The 23587-nt window shown below is 34.4% G+C and overlaps 1 non-coding gene across 1 annotated transcript; it reads right to left on the minus strand.

The window, feature by feature from the left end:
- Positions 1–23078: 23078 nt before the first annotated feature.
- LOC120074862 (small nucleolar RNA R71) lies at positions 23079–23180 on the minus strand. Its single transcript, XR_005481138.1, has one exon. It is a non-coding gene; the product is annotated as a small nucleolar RNA R71 (small nucleolar RNA).
- Between the last annotated feature and the right edge of the window lie 407 nt (positions 23181–23587).

The raw sequence follows: 23587 nt of genomic DNA on the forward strand, positions 1-23587 counted from the left end.
AAGTAAAGATCCGATCATACCTCGATAAGTCTTTATGTCCACACATTTACCTTTTTCATCTTTGTTGAGCTTAGTGGTAGTGCTCAAAGGAGTTTTTGCAATTTTACCTTCATTGAATTTGAATCTCTTGAGCAAATCCCTTGTGTATTTTTCTTGACTTATGAAGATACCATCCTTTGAGTTAGTTTGATTTGGGGTCCAAGAAAGAAACTAAGTTCTCCCATCATACTCATCTCAAACTCACTATGCATACATTTAGAAAATTCTTCACACAAAGATGGATTAGTAGAACCAAATATAATATCATCCACATATATTTGCACTATAAGCATATCATTATCCTTAACCTTAATAAAGATAGTAGTATCAATTTTTCCCATTTTAAAGTCATTTTTAAGTAAAAAGTTGCTAAGTCTATCATACCAAGCTCTTGGGGCTTGTTTTAAGCCATAAAGAGAAACATGATTAGGTAAATCAAAACTTTCAAAACCTGGAGGTTGTTCTAATAAACTTCCTCCATAATATAACAATTTAAAAAGGCATTCTTCACATCCATTTGATACAAAATGAAATTCTTATAAGAGGCAAAAGCAAGCAACATTCTAATAGCTTCTAATATAACAACCGGTGCAAAAGTTTTTTTCATAATCTATGCCTTCTTCTTGACAATAATCTTGAGCTATAAGTCTAGCTTTATTTCCAATGATATTTCTATTTTCATCCATTTTATTTATAAATACCCATTTGGTTCCAGTTATATATGCATTAGAAGGCCTAGGGACTAATTCCCAAACTTTGTTCTTTTCAATTGATTTAATTCTTCTTACATAGCTAAAATCCAAAACTCATCACATTCGACATCTTTATAACTTTTAGGTTCAATTAAAAAAGCAAGATTACTAAATAAATTAAGAGAAGAACGAGTTTTCACACCTTGTTCGGGATCACCAAGAATCAAATCCTTGGGAGGGGATGAAGCATATCTCCATTCTTTAGGCATGGATGAAGTATCATCTTCCTTCTTTTCATTGATACTCGCTTCTTGTATACTTGAGATTTTCCTTTTTCACTAACAAATAGATCTCCAAAATCCTTTTTTAAATCATCACTACAAATAGACTCGTTAGAAATATTATTATATGATTCATCAAACACAACATGCATAGATTCCTCAATAACTAAAGTTCTCTTATTGAAAAAGCTATAAGCTTTACTAATAGAGGAATATCCTAGGAAAATACCAACATCTATCTTAGAATCAAAATTTTCAAGCTTTTCTTTGTTATTCAAAATAAAACATTTGCAATCAAAAACTTTGAAATACTCAATATTTGGAATTTTTTCATGTCAAAGCTCATAAGGAGTTTTATCTAAATATGGTCGAATTAAAACTCTATTTAAGACAAAGTAAGCGGTATTAACGGCTTCCATCCAAAAATATTTATATAGACCATACTCATTCAACATTGACCTAACAAATTCTTGCAAAGTACGATTTTTTCTTTCAACCACACCATTTTGTTGAGGAGTTCTTGGAGAGGAAAAAATTATGAGAAAAATCATTTTCTTCACAAAAAGCTTTAAAAGCATCATTATCAAATTCTCCTTCATGATCACTCCTAATTTTAGAAATGAAAATCCTTTTCCATTTTGAACTCTTTTAGCAAAACTAATAAAACTTTTCAAAGCATCTTCCTTATGTTTTATCATCAAAACCCAAGTAAATCTAGAAAAATCATCAACTATCACAAATGCATAATAATTTCCTCCGTGGCTAGCAATTCTAGAAGGGCCAAATAAGTCCATGTGTAATAGTTGTAGGGATCTAGTAGTAGAGACCACATTTTTAGATTTGAAAGAAGACTTAGTTTTCTTTTCCATTTGACAAGCATCACAAACTTTATCTTTTTCAAATTTAAATTTAGGAAAGCCTCTAACCAAAGAATTTTTGGAAATATTTGAAATTAAGTGTATGCTAGCATGTCCAAGTCTTCTATGCCATAACAAGAATCATCTTGCAACACGGAAAGACATTTATCAATAATAGGACAATAACTCAAGTCAATGGTATAAACATTTTCATCCCTATTTCTAACAAACATGACTTTTCTATTATAAGCATTTTCAATGATGAAATTATTTTTATCAAACACAATTATAAATCCTGTCACACAATTGACTAATACTAAGTAAATCATGCTTTAAACCATCAACTCAAAGCACATTTTCAATCAAAATAGAAGATTCATTACCTATATTGCCCTTGCCAATAATTTTACCTTTCTTGTTGTCACCAAAAGTTACCATGCCTACATCTTTCTGGAGAAAGAAATAAACTTGGATCGGTCTCCGATCATGTGCTTTGAGCAACCACTATCCAAGTACCACTTATTTTTCTTGGAGGCTTTCAAACAAACCTATAAACAAAAAAATTCAAGTTTGATTCATTGGTATCCACACTTATTTGGGTCCAATGGTGTTAGCATTTACAAACTTAGGGATACATTTCATTTTTGCATTAGCATTAAATGCATTGGATCTAGAAAAATAACAAGAATAAGCTTTATGTCCATAATTGCCACAAGAAAAACAAACAACGTTATGCAAGGATTTATCTCTAACAACAAATTTATGCACTTTACTCTTGGAGGAATTATTTCTTGGAGCATTGTAAAACTTTGCTCGTTGAAAAAAGTTTCTTTTTTTAGTAGTGTGATCATACTTCAATTTAAAGCACTTAGGTCTAGTATGACCTTCAACACCACAACTATGACATATAGGCACAAAACTAGATTTAGCATTATTAGACACAACATTAGGCATATTATGCACAATAGAAGATTCTTTAACAAATATAGTTTTAGAACTTGAAGGAGTAGAACATTCATCAATAGCCCAAACCTCTCTTATCATCAAAAGGCTTGCCTACTTCAATTAGTTTGTCCAATCTTTGAGCACCCATGGTCAACTAATCTTTGAGCACCTATGGTCAACTTTTTAAAGACTCCTTAGCTTTATCAAGTTCTTGCAAAACATTTAATTCTTGTTCTTTAAGTGATTTAATCAAATTATCCTTTTCACAACCATCATGCTCAAGAGATCCAACTTTATCAAGCGACGCATTTCTCTCATCATAATCACACACATACTTATTCTCTTTAAAGCAAGCAATTTCATCAAGTAAAGACTTATTTTCACTAGTCAAAGTATTGTATTTCTTCTTAAGCACAACATATTTTAAGCTAAGTTTTTCTAAGTCATTTTGCATACTTTCAAAAGCTTCAAACAATTCATCATAAAGGGATTCTAGAGTTACTTCATCATCAAGTTTATTATCCTTTTCACTATATAATAATATATATCTTTTAAAAACATTTCTTTTAAAACCTAACAAAAAAACAAGAGCCATCATTTATCAAAACTAGCCGTTAGACATAAACATAAAACAATATTAAATTCATTTTTTTTTAAAAAAAAAAAATCAATTTCCTTTTTTTTAATTTAACAAAATCAATTTTTTTAATTCTCTTTTCTTTCAATAAAAACTAAAATTCACCAATTGCAAATTTAAAGCCCCATATGTCACTCACCCTATAGCTCCAAGTGGTTTTCTTTAATTGGTCCAATTTGATGATTAATTTTCTATGTCACCATCTCGGGTATGTTTCTGTTACGTTTCTTTTTGTTATATCTTCTTCATCTGAACTCCGATTTGGGTGATTCAAGATGTCTCAGAATCGTTGTCCCAAGCTTATGCTATGGATTATTCAAAATAATAAAATTATTAATAAACAGAATCAGGTTTGTTATCATCAAAACATTAATTAATTAATTAGTTTGGGATTAAGGGCCAAAAAGCCAACAATTCTAATAATCAAGAAAGAAGTGAAAAATGGAAAATGTGATAAGTCCTCTTTGTGCTTGATGGCTCATTCAAGAAACACTCCGGTGATGAGACCGATGAAGATGAGATATGTCACAAATCTCTATCTTATAATGAGCTATATGATGCATTTAAAAGTATGCAAAATGATTTAGAAAAAGGTAACTCTAAATAAAATTGTAATGACCCAACTCTATAAGACACCTGATAGGGTCGTTACTTCATGCATGTATAAACTTATACATAGACATTTGCAATTAAAACAAGAAAGGACTACTTTATTAAGCAAAAAATTAAAACAAAATTTTCTGCTCAAAATTAATAACGTCCTGGGTCAGGGTACCCCTAAACATAAATTTTATAAAAAGGAAAAATAATTGAAAATAAAAAGTTCTAACACCTATATTTTGTCCAAAATCAGATTCACAAAAGAAACCGTAAAATGTGAAAAAGAAAAAATAAAATAAAAACATATGAACTCAAATTCGGAAGCATCTGTTTAGTCCCTTTGGCACTATTACGGATTCCTCTTGTCAATCGCCCAAGTATCCTCATCTTACCTGAAAAACATGTAAACATAAAGGTTGAGTGTAAAATACTTAGTAAGTGACCTCATTACCAGAATCAGGTTATGCATTCACATATAGTGAATGCCTGAGGGTAATAGGACTTACATATTGAAGTTGTTCCTGAATGGCTAACTAAGGGAAATGACCTATCTCGCCCTAACATACATGTCTAGTAGCTTGATGAAACACCGTCAAATAAAACATGAAAGTGAACCTGTCGATTCACCGAGTTGTAGCATGCAAATGAACTCGTCAGTTCACGCATGTCTAGTGGCCTAATGACACATCGTCAAATAAAACATGAAACTGGACCCATTGGTCTGCGTCAAGGCGAGGCGGTATATCGCCCCTACTTTTCTAACATGCGTCACATACAAAAATCTCATAAGAGGTCCCACAACATAAATCTATATTACATATTTCAAAATGCTCACAATCTTCATAAATTTCATGCATACAGTGGGTAACACATATTCTAAAACATGCTACCAAAATCCAATGAATATCATGAAAATTCCGAACTAAGACGCCTGGCACAGGGACATCCCGATAATAATATCACTTACCTCAAATTAAGTCCCAACGAAAAAAAATATTATTGCGGCAACTAACTCCATAAAATTCTCAAATTGGGACCTACAACATGATCCAAATTTTAAATTCAAATTTTTAAGTCAAATTTCAAACACCAATTAACCAAGTAGCTCCAACTTGAAGTACATTAAAAAAATCTTTGTTAAACCCACCTAAAATCGATCTCTAACTCTGGATAACACGTTCTCAAATCTATAATTACTTCAAAGCTTGAATCTAGGTCAAACACATTGGGTAAAATCTAGATTAATCCAAGACCCGCTGGGTAATCTAGACTTATTGCTAAAACCAACAACTTCATCAAAACTCACCCTAAAAGACACTTTTTCGGCAGGCGGCGATGGTGAGGACTAGTGGTGGCGGCTAGACTGAGTGGCGGACGGATCTGAACGAACAGTAGGTGGGTGTTGGGTCGTCGACCGGCTGAAAAAGGAAGGAAAAATCGAGGGAGAGAGAAAACTTTTGAAGATGATGATTTAGATGGCTTGTTTAGGACTGCATGTGGCTTATTTTGTCATCTATCACCTCTTATATATATATATATATAAATGTTTTAAACCAAAACCCTAATTGCTTTTATCTATCTATCTATATAGATAGATAGATAGATAGATAGATAGATATAAAAATTGGGTCAACGTAGAATTCTATCTATCTATCTATCTATCTATCTATATATATATATATATATTCATATTCCCTTTTCCTTTTCGCATTCCAAAGAACAAAAATTCCTCGAATTCTACATTGACCCAATTTTTTTCCAAAATCAAATTTTAATCTAAAAACTAAAAGTAACAAACAAATAATTTAAGATAATTAAAAAAAAAAAGAATTGCCTAAAAAAATTTGGGTTGTTACGTACTCTCCTCCTTAAGAAACTTCCGTCCTCAAAAGTTTTAATCTTGAAAAAGTTATGGGTACTGAGTCCTCATCTCACTTTTTCATTCCCAAGTTGCTTCCTCAAACTAATGATTCTGCCATAACACTTTCACTAATATTATTTCTCTGTTGCATAAGATCTCCACTTCTCTTGTGAGAATTCGGGCAGGCTTCTCCTCATAACTCAAGTTCTCAATCAACTGTAAAGGCTCATAGTCCACTACATGAGATGGATCTGCCACATACTTCCTCAATATGGAAACATGAAAATCGTTATGAACTGTAGAGAGAAACGGAGGTAAAGCTAACCTATAAGCCACAAGGTCACTTCGCTCTAAGATCTCAAATGGCCCAATGACATGAGGACTTAGCTTCCATTTTCCTGCCAAACCTAAAAATCAAGGTCCTTATGCCAAACATCAGCATAACTCTTCTGTCTATTCTAGGCTGTCTGCATCCGAGCTTTAATCTTTTGTATTGCTTCATTCGAAGTTCGCACTAGTTCGGACCCCAACAACTTTCGTTCACCAACCTCATCCTAGTAGATAGGGGATCTACAACCTTTCCCATATAGGGCCTCAAATGGCGATATGCCAATAGTAGCCTGATAACTATTGTTATAAGCAAACTCTATTAGATGTAAGTAAGTGTCCCAACTCCTTGAAAACTCAACGCACAAGTGCATAACATATCTTCCAACGTTTGGTTCAAACGCTCCGTCTGCCTATCTATCTGTGGGTAAAGTGTTGTGCTGAAATCTAACCTGGTACCTCTGACTGGAGGCTTTTCCAAAAACTACATGTGAAATGAGGGTCTCTGTCAGACACGATAGATACTGGCACCCCATGCAATCTCACCACCTCTTTCATATATAACTGTGGCCACTTATTCACCAAGTAAGTAGACTTTCCAGGAATGAAATGTGCTAACTTAGTGAGTCTGTCTACTATCACCTAAATCACAATAAAGCCCTTTGCTTTCCGACGCAACCCTACGATGAATTCCATAGATACATTTTCCCACTTCCATTATGGTATGCTTTAGGGCTGCAACAAGCCCGCTAGCTTCTCCCTTGGAGCTTTCACATGCTGACACACCAAGTACTTACTGACAAATTCTACAATTTCTCTCTTCATGTCATTCCATCAGTAGCAATATTTCAAGTCTTGGTACATCTTGGTATGGAGAATTGTGAGCTTCTAACAATGGTTCCTTCTTAAAGTCACCATCTGCAGGTATGCATAAGCATCCCTAACAGAGAAGACCATTATCTACGGACATTGAGAACTCATCACCCTGTCTTGACTCCACCTTGCAAAATTTCTCAACAAGGTAAGGATCACCTCGTTGAGCATCAATAATCTTTCGTTTTAAGGATGGTTGCATTGTCAACTATGTCAAACATGCAGTTATTTCCCCCACAACTACTGCAATCTTAGCCCATTCAAGATCCTTGCACAGATGAGTTTGTCTAATAATCAGGGCTGTTGAATAGGCTGTCTTCCTACTTAAAGCGTCTACCACTACATTCACCTTTCCTGGATGATATAGAATATCACAATCATAATCCTTTCCTAACTGCAGCCATCTGCGCTGTCGCATATTTAACTCTTTCGAAGTGAAGAAGTACTTTAGACTCTTATGGTCTTTGAAAATTTGTATCCTCTCTCCATATAAGTAATATCTCCAAATCCTTAGGGCAAAAACTACCACTGCCAACTCTAACTCATGTGTAGGATAGTTCCGTTTGTAGTTCTTCAATTGATGGGAGTCATAAGCAACCATCTTGCCTTGCTGCATCAGCATACACCCTAATCCTTTCTTGGAGGCATTACTGTAAATAACGAAGTTACCCGACCCATCTAGTACCATAAGTACTGGAGCAGAAACCAACTCCTATTTGAGATATTGAAAACTATCTTCACAAGCCTTACTTCAAACAAAAGAAGCTTCTTTCCTAGTTAACTGAGTCAAAGGAGTGGCTTTGTGAGAAAAATATTTCATAAAACGACAATAATAGTCTGCTAACCCTAGGAAACTATGCACCTCACTGATTGTGGTTAGGTGAGGCCATCTCATAACTACCTCAATCTTTGCAGGGTCAACAAATACTTCTTCCTTTGATACCACATGTCCCGAAAAGGACACTTACCTCTACCAAAACTCATATTTAGAAAACTTGGTATATAACTTATTTGACCTTAGGGTCTCCAAAACCTTCCATAGATGCTTCTTGTGCTCTGCCTCGGTTTTAGAGTATACTAAGATATCGTCAATAAAAAACTATCACAAAAGTGTCAAGGAATTCCTTGAACACCTTATTCATTAGGTTCATAAACACTGTTGGGGCATTTGTCAGGCCAAATGACATTATAATGAACTCATAATGTCCATATCTAGAACGAAATGCAGTCTTGGGAATATCACTGTCTTTTATTCTCGACTAGTGATATCCTCAACGAATATCAACCTTAGAGAAAACTGTAGCCCCTTGTAACTGATCGAACAAGTCATCAATCTTAGGAAGAGGGTACTTGTTCTTTATGTTTGTTCAACTCTCCATAATCAATGCATAAGCAGAGACCCATCATTCTTCTTTACAAATAACACTGGTGCACCCCAAGGTGATACACTTGGTCATATGAAACCCTTATCAAGTAATTCCTGCAACTGAGTCTTGAGCTCCTTCAACTTTGTTAGAGCCATTCTATATGGAACTTTCGAGATAGAAGTTATGCCGGCTCCAACACGATTGTAAAATCTATCTCCTGATACGACGGCAACCCTGGGAGATCTTCTGGAAAACATTTGGATAATCTCTTCCCACTGGCTTTGAAGTCAATGAGACCTTAGCTTTTCTGGTGTCAACCCCATTGGCCAAGATACTCCAAGTACCTAGATTAAGCAATTTGCTGGCTTTCATCTTTGAAATTATTTTGGGCAAGACCACATTCCAGACCCCTTTAAACTTAAAGCTAACTCCCATAGGAGGGTTAAAAATCACCTCCCTGTGAGAATAGTCTATACTGGCATGGTTAGTAGCCAACCAGTCCATGCCAAATATCACATCAAAATAACACATGTCCAAAACTATTAAAGTCACATTTAATATACGATTCACTAATTCAATCTGACATGCTTTTATCCTTTCTTTCACTAACATAATTTCTCCAAACGAAGTAGATACTGATAAAACATAGCGTGAAGGCTCTAACTTCAATGTGGCATGCTTAACAAATATTGAGGATATGAATGAATGAGATGATCTAAAATCAAACAACACCAATTCATAATGTCTCAAGATTGGGAGCGTACCTATCACAACAGAGTCTAACTTCTCATCCTTCGTTGGGTGGTTGAGTAAACAGGACCTTGTTGTTGCTAGTGTCTGCTCGAATCCTTCTGTCCATGACCTACAAACTAGCTTTCGTAACATGGTGCGTTTCTATTAAGGCATTTATCAATCGTGTGCCCCTCTTGCTTGCAATGAAAACAAACCCCAAAGCCAAACAAACATCGTCCTCAATTACGTCTTCCATAGAGTTACACATTGGTCGACTTCTTTCTACCATTCCCGACTCGATAACCTGCTATTTAAAATGTCAAAACGATCTGTCTGAGGGACTCTTCTGATAGGAATAAGGCTCGAAAGCCTTCTGATTTGTCTTCCTCTTCTGACTCGAGGAAGGTCCTACACCAAATTCCCTTAAATGCTCGTTCACCAACTGAGAGTCCATCTCAGCTGCCAAGCGAAGTGCTTCAGTGTGACTGTTTAGTTTGAAGGTGCACAATACCTCGTATACCATCCTTCAAACCCTGAACGAACCTCTCTTCTTTCATAGCCTCCGTAACAACCAACTTTGGAGCAAGATGGGATAGTGTGTCAAACTTCTAATCACACTCCTCTACGAACATGTGCCCCTGCCTCAAATCCAAGAACTTCTTCTGCTTATTATACCTCAAGTTAACATATAAGTACTTTGCACAGAAGTGCTCCTTAAACTACTCCCACGTCATGGGTTCACCTCTCCCGTCTATCATCCTTTTCGTTGAATGTCACCAAAATTGTGCTTTATCAGTGAGCATGAAGATGACACACTGCACTTTCTGATCTTTTAAGCATTTCATATAATGGAAAATCATCTCAAAAGTCGACAACCATAACTCTGCATTAGTAGGGTTCTTCAGTGACCCGTTGAAGGTGCTGGGGTTATACTTCCTGAAATCCCATAATTGTTTGGCCTCTACTAAAAGGTTGGACATGCTCTGATTCTTAGTCAAGTTCTGGGTTTGAACTTGCGACATCTGAACCTGCATGGTAGTAATTGCTAGGACTAAGCAAACTGAGCCGTTCGTCCATCATGTCCTTTACCTTAGCACCATTGATGTGACTGCTTCCTCTATAGCTACTGCCAAATCATTGAACTTTATCGAGACGGCTAGGGGTGACATTGTCTATGGGGGCATAGCTGTGTTTTGGGCTCGACTTCGTGCCTGAGTTCTCTGCCACCCTGACCCTGTTGGGGTTGATGCCCTAAATCTCGTAGAGTTCTATAGTTTGTAAACACTTGTATGAACAAACACTTTGTGATTTATAATATATGATATTTTATTCACTTCAGTCTATGAAATATTTGATATTTTAGTTGCATTAACCACAAATCAATAAACTAAGATCCATAGTTATCGTTGTAACTTAAACATGTATGTGGAGACATACAAGTGGATCGTGTTTTAAGTGATAACCTAAATGATTTGTAGTGTATGGATAAGGAGGGATACCTTATCCTGGTGATGCTACGAGTATGACCCGCTTTGTAGGTGTTACAAATGTTGTAAAATGCTACAAATGATCTAATCCTGATCATTCGTGTATTAGACATGCGAGCGGGGATATTCTATATAAAGGAGTTTGTATAAGACCAGACCACGAAATGTTTAGATTCGTTATATAACGTCATAATAATTGAAACTTTCATTTCACTAGGATGACCATAGGTAACATGACCTTAATCCTGAGTGAGTTGTGAACTCCTGCCTATGAGAGCGATCCTTTGATTTGCATGGGGGAGAGTGGCCAGATTGCCGACTCAACAAGCCTACCATTTTGGGGATTCATCTGATTGGGGAGCTGGGAAATTAGTTACACAAGATGGAAATCACTTCTTCCCTAAAGTAGGGGTAAATAGATAAATTGCTCCCTTAAGGGCTGATTCTATTACTTGAACAATGTGGCACCACACCCTCTCTTGGCTCAAGAGGGGTTTAGTCATAGTGAGACTACGATCTATTATTCATTAGAGGAATCAGTGGTACTTAAGAAGTTAGATGTAACTACAAACGCAAAACGATAATTTGGCCTAACTGTACTTATAAGCGATCTGTGAAGGGTCATCGTACCATTGATTGGTTATATCCAATGAACACAGAAATATATCTGTAGTGCGAAGAGTGCAGCTGTCAGTCTTTAGTGGAGTACCCGACAGTTAGCGAATGGTGGATAATGTAATTAAAGAGTTTAGTCAATTATTCACGTACTGTTGGAGCTTCAAGCTATAGGTCCATAAGGTCCCCTTGGTAACTCAATGGATTCAAGTTGAGAATCAGTTTTTGGGTTAATTTGAAATGTTCAAATTAATAAGAGGGAATTTAATTATATATGATATAATTAAATGAATTCAATTATATATGATATAATTGATATAATGTATTTGATACATTATTGTATGATTGAAGGAACTAATATTTGAATATGATTCAAATATAATTTCTATGAATTAGATTCATAGTCATTAAATTTAATATAAATATGATTTATATTAAATGCCATAAAATAGAAAAAGAACTATGGTTTATATATTGTATGTGATGCAATATTAAAACTATAGCTTATAAATATAATATGATAAGTTAGTTATTGTATTTATTTATAATTTATTAATTATTTGATAATTAAATTTCTTTTTCTCCAATAACCACCATTAGTGGGTGGTTATACGGTTTTATAGCAAATGAGTGGAATAAAGATGAAAAAATATTTTTCTAATCATTCTACAAAACGACTTACATGATGAACTATCGAGTGACTACATGATAGCATCGAGTTTACTAGACAATATCAAGAGAGCCTAAACGATCGAGTATAGTCTATGAGATAGACTTTGTCATCTACACGACAGTATTGTTCTCAACTCAATCGTCTTCCTCCTTCCCTCTAACCAAAATAAGCCAGAGCCCACCACTCCTGGATTCTCACATCGAGAATACCAAGGTAATAAAGTCGTAGTGTCCAGATCTGTTCGAGGATCAAGTTGATACTCGTTGTTGTTAGAGGGAGTTCGACTTGCTCGTTGCATTCGTGACTGATCGAGGGATATTCTTGAAGAAGTGTTCTTCAAAGGTATTGTCTCTCTAATCTTTGTATTTATTTCAAGAAGCATGTTGTAATTTATATTTAATGCATAATCTGTTTATATGACTGTGAATGTATGTGTTCTTTCACAATGGAGTTTGGACGATCTGCTTCCGCTCATTAGTCCTCCATAATTAGAGTTCCTTCATACCTAGAAGGGTCTCTAGCCAGCAAGGGATCCTCCGGTACTAGAGGCACGAACTTGCGAATCTTGAATTTGTGGATCCCCATCATGTGGATCCTGATCTTAAACTAGATCTTGGTCCTGAACCGTCAGGTTATGTCCTTCGGGACCTTGTCCACTTTTATAATCCTATGGCTATCCCTTCTCCTAACACGTACCATTTCCTGACAATCGTTTGCAACCAATCTTTAACAACTTTCTTTTACTAGTTATATATATATATATCAACCATGATTATACCCTCAACACAAGCGTGCACAACATTTTGGAATCTTTTCTTAAGGGATTTACCTGCCGATGATGACGAATCCATAGATGGCTAAAAGGGACAATTTGGACTTACCTAGTAAGTCAATCTACCCAAAATATGGGCTCTGATACCAACGGTAACGACCTAACTCTATAAGACACCCAATAGGGTCGTTACTTCATGCACGTATAAACTTATAAATAGACATTTGCAATTAAAACCAGAAAATACTGCTTTATTAATCAAAGAATTAAAACAAAATTTTCTACTCAAAATATAACAACATCCTGGGTTGGGTACCCCTAAACATAAATTTTATAAAAAGGAAAAATAATTGAAAATAAAAACCTTTAACACCTATATTTTGTCCAAAATCAGATTCACGAAAGAAATCGTAAAACATGAAATAGAAAAAAAATAAAAATATATAAACTCAAATACGGAAGCGTCTGTCTAGTCCCTTTGGCATTACCACGAATTCCTCTTGTCAGTCGCCTAAGTATCCTTGTCCTTACTTGAAAAATATGTAAACATAAAGGTTGAGTGTAAAATACTCAGTAAGTGACCCCATTACCAGAATCAGGCTATGCATTCACATATAGTGAATGCCTGGGGGTAATAGGACATACATATTGAAGCTGTTTCTGAATGGCTAACCAAGGGGAATGACCTATCTCGCCCTAACATGCATGTCTAGTGGCCTGATGGCACACCGTCAAATAAAACATGAAAGTGAACCTGTTGGTTCACCAAGTCATAACATGTAAATGAACCCATTAGTTCGCGTATGCCTAGCCGCCTGATGGCACATCATCAAATAAAACATGAAACTGAACCCATCGGTCCCCTGTATCAAACATACGTCAAGGCGAGGCGGTATATCGCCCCTACTAGTCTAACATGCATCACATACAAAAATCTCATAAGAGGTCCCACAATGTTGGTTGGAAAAGGTAAAGGAAAATAAATATGCTTGCCTTATGTTATGCATTAATCTCCATGCGTCGACGGTCATGCGTTGGACTAGAAAATATGAAATATGCGTTAAGCTCTTATGCAATAACCTTGCGTTCCTATCACAAGTTTTCTTGCTTTCTCGCCAAGTATAACGAGAACGCAAGTTTCTCGGGATGATCCGAGGTCGAACATAGGGACTTATAACTAAATAGTATTTGTGAAATAATGTGTTTGAGGCGATGAATAAAAGTAAAAAGACAGAAGTTAAAGGATTATGTACTACTCCTACTCCTAACTAAATAGATCGAGCAATGGAAGTTTAATTATGAGAATTGGTAGAGATGCAACAACTGTTAACGCATAATAATGTTCATTATGTTAGGTCGCTCAAGTAATCCCAGCTCGCCACACTAACGCATCACACACCTCTCGGTGGCCAGCCACATGCTTATATCTCTATAATGCATGGTTGCGTCGAGCATAAGATCGTGCCTATTTCTAAGAACAAGGCTTACTTTGCTTTAGTATGTTCCACTACTTACCTCCTCAGGCAGTTAGTTGTGGCTAGTCAGCTCATAAACAAGCATTGTGATAGCTTATAGACAAGTGTTGTTTCAGCCTCACACCAAGCGAAGAGGACTAACTCACTATACTCATGCAACACACACCTCTCGGTGGGTTGCTGATTGCACGATTGAGTATGCGATTGTCTTCGATGCTTAACTAAATGATGAACGTAGATGATGATAAAGAAGAAGAAGATGATGAAGATGGTGTTGAAGGAACTAAGATATGCATTTATTACAATCGGAACTAAGATATGCATTTATTACAATCTGTATTAATGTCTTACGCCAAAATGTAATACAATACAAAGATAAGAGGAGAAATGGAAGGCTAGATGAAAACAATCTCTTGTTTTTCTTCCGAAATGCATCAAGGCTGCTGGTGGTACCATGGATAGATGGTGGAGAAGTCTCTTTCGAGCTCTATCTTCGGCGAAACCTCGATCGTCACTCGGAATGATGTGGAGGTGAAGAATCCTCAAAGAGTGTCTTGCTCATGCTCTCATCTGTGATCACAAGGATCTGCCTTAAGATAGAAGCTCGGATGGTTTGAAGTGAAGATCCAAGGTGCTATTTATAGAGTTCAAACGCCAACAACATTGATGATTGTGTTCTGACTCACTGCTACCTTTGTCCTAGTATAGAAAATGTCAGCATCACCTTATCTTGTTGATACTCCCAAGGTATGCGTTCAAGCTTGTTTCTCCTAAAGTGTCAACGCATTCCACCCACTTGGTGATCAATCTTCCATTACGATGATCACTGTTGATGCAACATTCCATGCGTCGAACTAGTCTTTATGAACCTTTGTATGCGATTATTCTTACGGTAGTCTGAGGTTGATGCATGTGGTCAATTCCTGTAATGGCTGCAAAAATAGACGTTTTGATGCATAATAATGCATGATATAAGGTTAGTGAGGGTTTCTGGTCCTGGTCGATGCAAGCTCACTTTTCCATATGAATTCTTGGTGTTATTGACATATATTCTGTTTATTAACCCTCATGATTCTAAATAAAAGGCTACAATAGCTTGTATTTCTACAAGCTATCACACAACATAAATCTATATTACATAATTTCAAAATGCTCACAATCTTCATAAATTTCATGCATACAGTAGGTAACACATTTCCAAAACATGCTACCATAATCCAATAAATATCATGAAAATTCTTAACTAAGGCGCCTGGCACGGAGGCACCCCAGTAATAGTATCACTTACCTCAAATTAAGTCCCAAAAAAAATATAATCGCGCCAACTAACTCCACAAAATTCTCGTATTGGTACCCACAACATGATCCAAATTTTAAATTCAAATCTTTATGTCAAATTTCAAACACCAATTAACCAAGTAGCTCCAACTTGAAGTACATTAAAAAAAATTCTTTGTTAAACCCACCTAAAATTGATCTCCAACTCCGGATAACACGTTCTCAACTCTATAATTACTTCAAAGCTTGAATCTAGGTCAAACACATTGGGTAAAATCTAGATCAATCCAAGATCCGATGGTTAATCTAGACTTATTGCTAAAACCAACAACTTCATCAAAGCTCACCCTAAGAGACACTGTTTCGATGGGCAGCAACAGCGACGGTGAGGACTAGTGGCAACGGCTAGGCTAGGTGGCGGACAGATCTAAACAAACAGCAGGTGGGTGTTGGGTCGTTGGCCGGCCGAAAGAGGAAGGAAAAATTGAGGGAGAGAGAAAACTTGTGGAAAGAGGGAAGGAGAAGGTTGAAGATGATGGCTTAGATGCCTTGTCTGAGGCTACGTGTGGTTTATTTTGTCATTTACCACCTCTTATACATATATAAATATTTTAAACTAAAACCCTAATTACTTCTATCTATCTATCATCTATCTATATATATATATATATTAATATTCTCTTTTCCTTTTCGCATTCCAAGAACAAAAATTCATCGAATTCCACATTGACCCAATTTTTTTCCAAAATCAAAATTTAACCTCAAAACTCAAAATAAAAATAAAATAATTTAAGACAATTAGAAAAATTACCAAAAAAAATTTGGGTTGCTACAAAAATTATCAAAGAAGTTTAAGGCATTGTCTAGTAAAAATAAATCCTTGATATATGAAAATGATTGTTTGAAAAATAGAGCTGCTAATGATGTTTGTTGTGTTGAGAAAAGTGCATTGAAAGATAGAATTGTTTTTACTTAAAAAGAGAATGATGATCTCAAATATTTGTCATATGAATTGAAAACTGAATCTTTCTCTTTGGAATTAAATGATCAAAATTCTAGTTTGAAAAATAAAATTATTAATTTGAAAACTAGCAATATAGAATTAGAAAAAGAGAAAATTTATTTTCTTGACAAGTTTAAATATCATATTGAAGAGCAAAATAATATTTTGCATATACTTAAAAAGAAAGAATTGTTTTCTACTAAAGAGCTTGAACTTTCAAAAGAATCATAAATAAATTGACTATTGGTGCACAAAAATTAGATAAAATTATTGACATGCGTAATCTTCTAATGAAAAAAAGGGACTAGGCTATATAAATGAAAATCTTTGATCTTTGTTAAAGCCTCCCTTATTATGCCTCAGGAAGTTTTATCTAACATGTCTAATGTTAAATCAAATTTTGTGTTTAAACAATTCCACGCTAGATCAAAATGTGCACATAGTGGTAAATTTGTGCCTAGACATATAAATATTAGGGATATGTATGAAAACTCAAAATTTATGCCTAAACATGGTCATCTAAAATCTAAATGTATGCATAGTGCTAAATTTACATCTAATCATGAAAAGGCTAGAAATGTTTTTGAAAAAACAATGTTTGTGGCTAAACATAACCATCCTAAAACTCTTTGCATGAATAATTCTAAATTTGTGCCTAAACATGTAAATGCTAGAGATTTGCATGTAAAATCAAAATTTGTGTCTACTTGTCATTTTTGTGGAGTTAAAGATCATATTAGACCAAATTGTTTCAAATTGAAAATTGCTCCTACAAAGAATTTCTTGATAGAAATAAGGTACAAAATCAATTAGTTAAAAATTAGCTCTTGCCCAATGTTGTATGTTATTCTTATGCCAAAATTGGTCATAAATATCATACCTGTTGTTTGCAAAAAAAAAAAAATAAAATAAAAAATGCTAGTAATTTTTTGAACCAACTTAAAATGGGTACCAAAATCTTTGCTCACTAACAATGAATGACCCAAGAAATGGGTAACAAAATCTTTTAGTTGAGCTTTCATTGTAGGTGTGATGCAAGAAGCAATTAATTGCTTTGATTTTAATTGGGGAATTAATTCAAATTGGAGCAACTAAAAAGCTTGCTTGAATCAAACAAAGAAAATTGCATATTTGGTAACATTTATTTTTTTATTTATTGAGATAAATATTCTTTTGGTATCTTTATGAAAATTAATTATGAGCATGTTATGTGGTTTATGTTGAAAATGTGTGATTTGCAATGTTATTTGGAAGGGTTGTTAAATTCTGATTTGATTTACTTTCTTGATCCCTGTTAGCATTTTATTCAAGATTAGTATAAATATATTTGTTATGCTCATGCTTATATTTGATTGATAATGCCCTCTTTGTGACAAAATATGTGATAATATTGATTTGCTATTGTTTGGTATCATTTGTTTTTCAATAATTGGTGTTTATGTTATAATATTTGATATTTTAGTATCTCAATTGGTTGAATTACTTGAATGATCTTATCTCCTTGGTTTTAATTGATATTTCTTATTAAAATGAAAGTGCTTGGTTTTACGAGAAGTTATATACTTTTATATATGAATTTCATGTTTGAATGAAAATTGATTCCCATATTGCTATATTGTTTTGTACCCCTCTTATGCATGTTATTGTTTTTCCTTTAGAAGACTTGTTAATAGGAGATGAAATGCAAAATTATGTGTTCATGCTTTGTAGAACGTTCATGTCTTTATGTTATTTTTCTTAATTGTCTTTTTTTATTGATTCCAAAAGGGGGAGAGGTAATAAGAAAAATGAAAACATGTTGTAGTTGAATATATCATTTGTGTTCAAGTGATTTGAAATTATGTATGTGTTGATTATGCATCCCGAACATATTTCATTCACACACGACTTTGGATTTCATTTTTCTTGAGTTATTTGTCACCATAAAAAAAGAGATTGTTGACTTTTTGGCCCTTAATTTCAAATTAATTAATTTTGATTAATTGATTAATTATTATTTTGATGATAACAAATCTAAATTAATTTAATAAAAATTTGAGTGTTTTGAAGTGTCTACTACGTAGAGCTCGTAACAACGATTCCGTAGCAATTTGGATCACTCAAATCAAAGTTACATAAAGGAGATATGACCAAAACAAGCTTAATGAAAATATCCCAAGCTGATAACGTGGCAGAATTTTTCTCATCAAAGTAGACCAATTGAAAGATACCAATTGGAGCAATAGAAGAGTGACATATGGTGGGCTTCTAATTTTTGGATTTGTTTTTAAAAAGAAATGAATTTTAAAATAATGAATTTAATATTATTTTATGTTTGTATCTAATGACTAGTTTTAAACACATGGTGGTCATTTGTTTTTTTGTTGGATTTTAAAAGAAATCATTTTAAAAGATATATATTATTACATTATTTTTTGCTTTGTGGCTAATAACTAATCGTTTTTAAAAAAAGAAAAATCACCACTATTATTTTTCATTTCTAAGACCTAATGGTGCAAATTAAATGTGATTTTCACCAACTTCCCTCTCTTTTTAAACACTTGATCATCTCCAAAATTTTTAAAATAATTACATATTTTTACAATCCTCAAAACCACCATTGTTATTCTCTTTAAGCTCTTAATTTTTTTCTTTTGATCTTATTCTTGAGAGATTTATTGCGATATGAAAACACTAGGATTTGAAAAATTAGGAACCCAATTACTGAAATCCTAATATCAAATTCTAAAATTCCCAATCAATTTGACAACAATCTAAAGGGAAGGATTAGATTTGGATTACCTTTTGATCGAAGACCATGAGGTAAGAAGACCTACTTCCTTACTCACAATTTGAATACTCCACAAGCAAGTTGATCACTCTTACCTGAATGCTCAAACATGCAACCCTAGATCAAGAATTACAAAAGATGTTGGTGATGAATCTCTATCATCAACGTAGAGGAAAATTGTCATTCCGAAAATTTAAAATTCAAAAACTCCCTTTTCACATCTTAATGGCCAGGCTTTATATAGCATCCACTGAAATCCTAATGCAACATCATTAGGTCATAATAAAATTCCAAAAATAACCATACTTAAAATATCATAAAAAAAGGTTAAAATTAGAAAATACTAAAATTACATAAAAATTATTAAATAAAAAATTGGTTAATAATTTGATGCCTGGACGATTTATATCATCATCTCCTTCTTTTGAAGGATTTGTCCTTGAATCCAAATCAAAGCCTTGTAAAGCAGTTTTGAAGTCATGAGAAGAACATGACGTTAATTTTCTAGCACTCCTCTTGGATGATCTCCCTTGTAAAGCAATGGTGTAGTCGTGAGATGTCAAAAGTTGATACCGTCTTAGATTCCATCTATTTTGGAAAGAACATTGATCCTTCCAACCTTCATTCCAATTTGACCATCAAAAGAAGTAGGCACAATCTTTGAGCTTTGCTTTGTAGTCAAAACTTTAACATCCAGCAAAAACTCAAAGAAAAAAAAAACTAGGAAAACTTGGTTGAAACTCACCAATTAGAAAACAAACTCTTTTGTTATCCTCATAAAATTTCAATCTCATATTTTTGCCTTTTCTCTCATTTTATGTTTGCACAATTTTCTTCTTCATATATTTCTATTGCTTTTACGTCGGTAATATCATGTCTTTTGCTTCCCAACTCACACACATCAAGTTTTACTTCTCTTGGAAGCAATGATAAAAGAATATAATCAAATGTTAATTTGGGCTCGGATAAACTAGCAACATCAGGAAAAAATATACTAGTTTCGAGTTCACTATCATCTACTTTCTTTATCCCACTACCATTAACACATGCTTCTCTAGAAATATGTGGTTCAACAACAATACCAAAATTATAGTCATGTGGGTCCTTGCAATCTAATGACTTACTAGACAAAACATCATAATCATGCATAGACACAACATTATCAAATTTTTCTTCTTCCCACCTTATCAAAATTCTTAGATATAGTAGATAAACTAATCTTTTCCACTAATGTGGTAGCATTGAAACTAGATTTAGTTTTAATGCACCTTGAAGATTTTCTTTGGAGTTGTCATTCTATCTTGATGGCAATGTGCACCATTTCTTCCAAATCCTCACATGGTTGAATTCTTCAAGATTGACAAACATATCAAATATTTTCTTATTAAGGTTGTTATAGAATCGATTCATGATAACTTCTTCATCCTCATATATGACTGATCACTTGTAGAAATACAAGTTATGGTATATCTTTCTTTAGAATAGAGGAAAATTTATAGGAAAATGTGTTAAGTTGATATGAAATCCATGACAAATAATCTTATTCTACGTCCATGTGTTTACAAAACTCATAATCTTAGAAATTATAAGATTGCTCATTGTTGAACGCAAGTTTTGAAGAAAAATGAAGGAAAATGGTCAAGGAAGCAAAAGTTGCAGCCTTGGACGCATAGAAGAGATCAGCTCAGTGCCCAACTTTGCAATATAAAAAACTACGTGATGAGATGAAACGTGAAGAGAGAAAATGAAAAATGCGTAGATGATGGACGTCACATCAAGATGCAAGTTGGTCGTTGATTTAAGACATACACAACAGAGCCAATGAATTAGTGATGCGAGTAGTTGGTGCAGCAGGGCATGGAATTAAATGCAAGGTATGTCAGTACATCATTAGAGAGAGGCAAAGAACCTTCTTTTTTACACTTATAAAAAGCCCATTGAAGATTTGTCTAAGTATGAGAGAAGAGTCCAAGAAATTGGTCAAAGCTTTATTCATTCACCACTTGAAATCCGCCATTGCCATCACTCCTTCAAGCTTTTCTTTGGAGAATTTTGAGTGAGAGCTCAGTTTTCTTCTATAGAAAAGGAGAAGAGAGACCACCACCACTGTATAACCACATTGAAGCAGGATCATTAGAACCAAAAGGAACAAGAAATTGTGACCTACAGCTTGATATTTTTATTTATTACTTTTCATTACATTTTTCTCAACATCTTCATTTTGTATTAAGTTGTAGAGATTGAAAACTCTTTACGAATACAATGTATTCCATATTCTATTAATCCATATCTCTTTTCGTAAGCATGAGCGGCTAAATTCTTAATTGGTTGAGGAAGATAAGTTAGCATTTTTACTAAGTTGTGCATAAGTAGGTATTCATCTTGTTTAATGCATACACACTGAGTTGCTGAGATCAAATCAAGAGATTAGTCTAAATAGAAAACAATCAATTGCTTGAGAGAGAATGTGATTATGGAACATGTTAAACAAAGATAGAAGTGGCTTTAAAGATAAAGTTAACTTGTTGCAATCAAAACTCATCGCATGCATCCTAGAATAGGACATTGTGGCTCAAAACACTAAGAGGTGAAGTTTATAATTACTTTATGAGTTTATAGCATGAACACATGACTTATGTACTACTTAGGAAAATGTTAGTGGGCCTTTCACAAATCCTGTCTTGTTATTGATATTTTCTCCATTTTCAACGTACGCTGCTCATATAGTGATTGTAATTGTCATCACACATTCATCATCATTCATTGCATCACTATGCACACACTCACAATCATCCACTCCACCATATTTGTAAGTATTCATTAGTTAGGAAACAACATTTTCAATGCATACTTGAAAACGAACTACTGCATTAAGATCAAACAATCATTTCATCGTACTTTAGTCGTATGTTCCTGTGTTTGACCTCTGATCTCACCGAGACTACTCTATTTAGGCTTACACTTTGATCTAAATAGGAAAACATTGTGTTCAAAGTAAATTATTCATAGAATTCAGAATTCAGAGCATGACATAAGGGTATCATATCATCACATCGTTCTAAAAAATGCAACAAGTTTTTGGTGTCATTCTCGGGGACTATGGTAATTTATTTGTGTTAAAATTTTTGTTTTCGATTTTTGCAGGACCTTGATTTAGTGTATTGCATCCTTGTTTGAGAAGTGGTGCAAAACATTACATGAGTGAATGCACAACGCCTAAACTAGTACATGACCATGAGATCGAACGGACTTTTCTTAGACACATAAGAACAAACCAGAAGAGATGACAGAGAAACATACCTCAAGTAATGGGAGATCAATAAAACAACCCAGTAGCATCAAACGTGATCAACAACAGAGGTAACAATGCAATGAATAATGCATTGGTGCCTACCAATCCCATACTTCTTGCAAATGATCGCAATAGACCAATCAGAGACTATGCTTCGCCCAACGTATATGACTTTTTGCCAGGAATCATGCGACCATTAACTGAAGGTACTCGATTTGAGATGAAATCAGTAATGCTGTAAATGATCCAAATAGCCCAACAATTTAAAGGCGTGCAAGAAGAAGATCCATATGCCCGCTTAAAAAGTTTCATTGGAATTTGCAACTCTTTTGTGATTCCAAATGTCTCGGCTGAGGAAATTCGATTGTTCTTGTTTCCATTCTCTCTGAAAGATGAATAAAGACAATGGACATATGAACTAGAACCAGTTGAAATCAGCTCATAGGAACAGATGGTGGCTAAATTCATGAAGAATTTCTTCCCTCTTATGGAAAATGCAAAGAGGCAAAGAGACATCACTAATTTTCAACAAAGGATCAAGAAACATTTAGTGATGCTTGGAAGAGATTCAAGAAATTAGTCAAAAACTGCCCGCATAATGCATGTCGGACTGCGTGCAAATGAAGATTTTTTTATGATGGACTTACAAAAGCATCACAGACCGCAACTAACTTTATGGCAGAAGGTGACTTGCTATAAAATACATACACTGATGCAAATGTCATCTTAGATCGAATCTCACAAAACCATGAAGATTGGGAGGACAATGGGTTTTGGATTATAGTCAAGTTCAAAAAAGAGAAACAATTCGAGAACGGATAATGACACCATTGCAACACTACAAACGCAAGTGATCACAATGATGAAGTTATTGCAAGCTATGACAATGAAGAAAGATGATGCAGAGAATGGTAATTAATTAGGCTTTGTGAATCAAGTCACTGGCCTAAAATGCATAGTATGCGGTGGAGCACACATTTTTTAGATGTGCCCGCATAACCCACAATCTAT

The sequence above is a fragment of the Benincasa hispida genome, chromosome 3 (genome assembly GCF_027475165.1).
Source record: "Benincasa hispida cultivar pf3 chromosome 3, pf3_genome.v1.1, whole genome shotgun sequence".
NCBI lineage: Eukaryota > Viridiplantae > Streptophyta > Magnoliopsida > Cucurbitales > Cucurbitaceae > Benincasa > Benincasa hispida.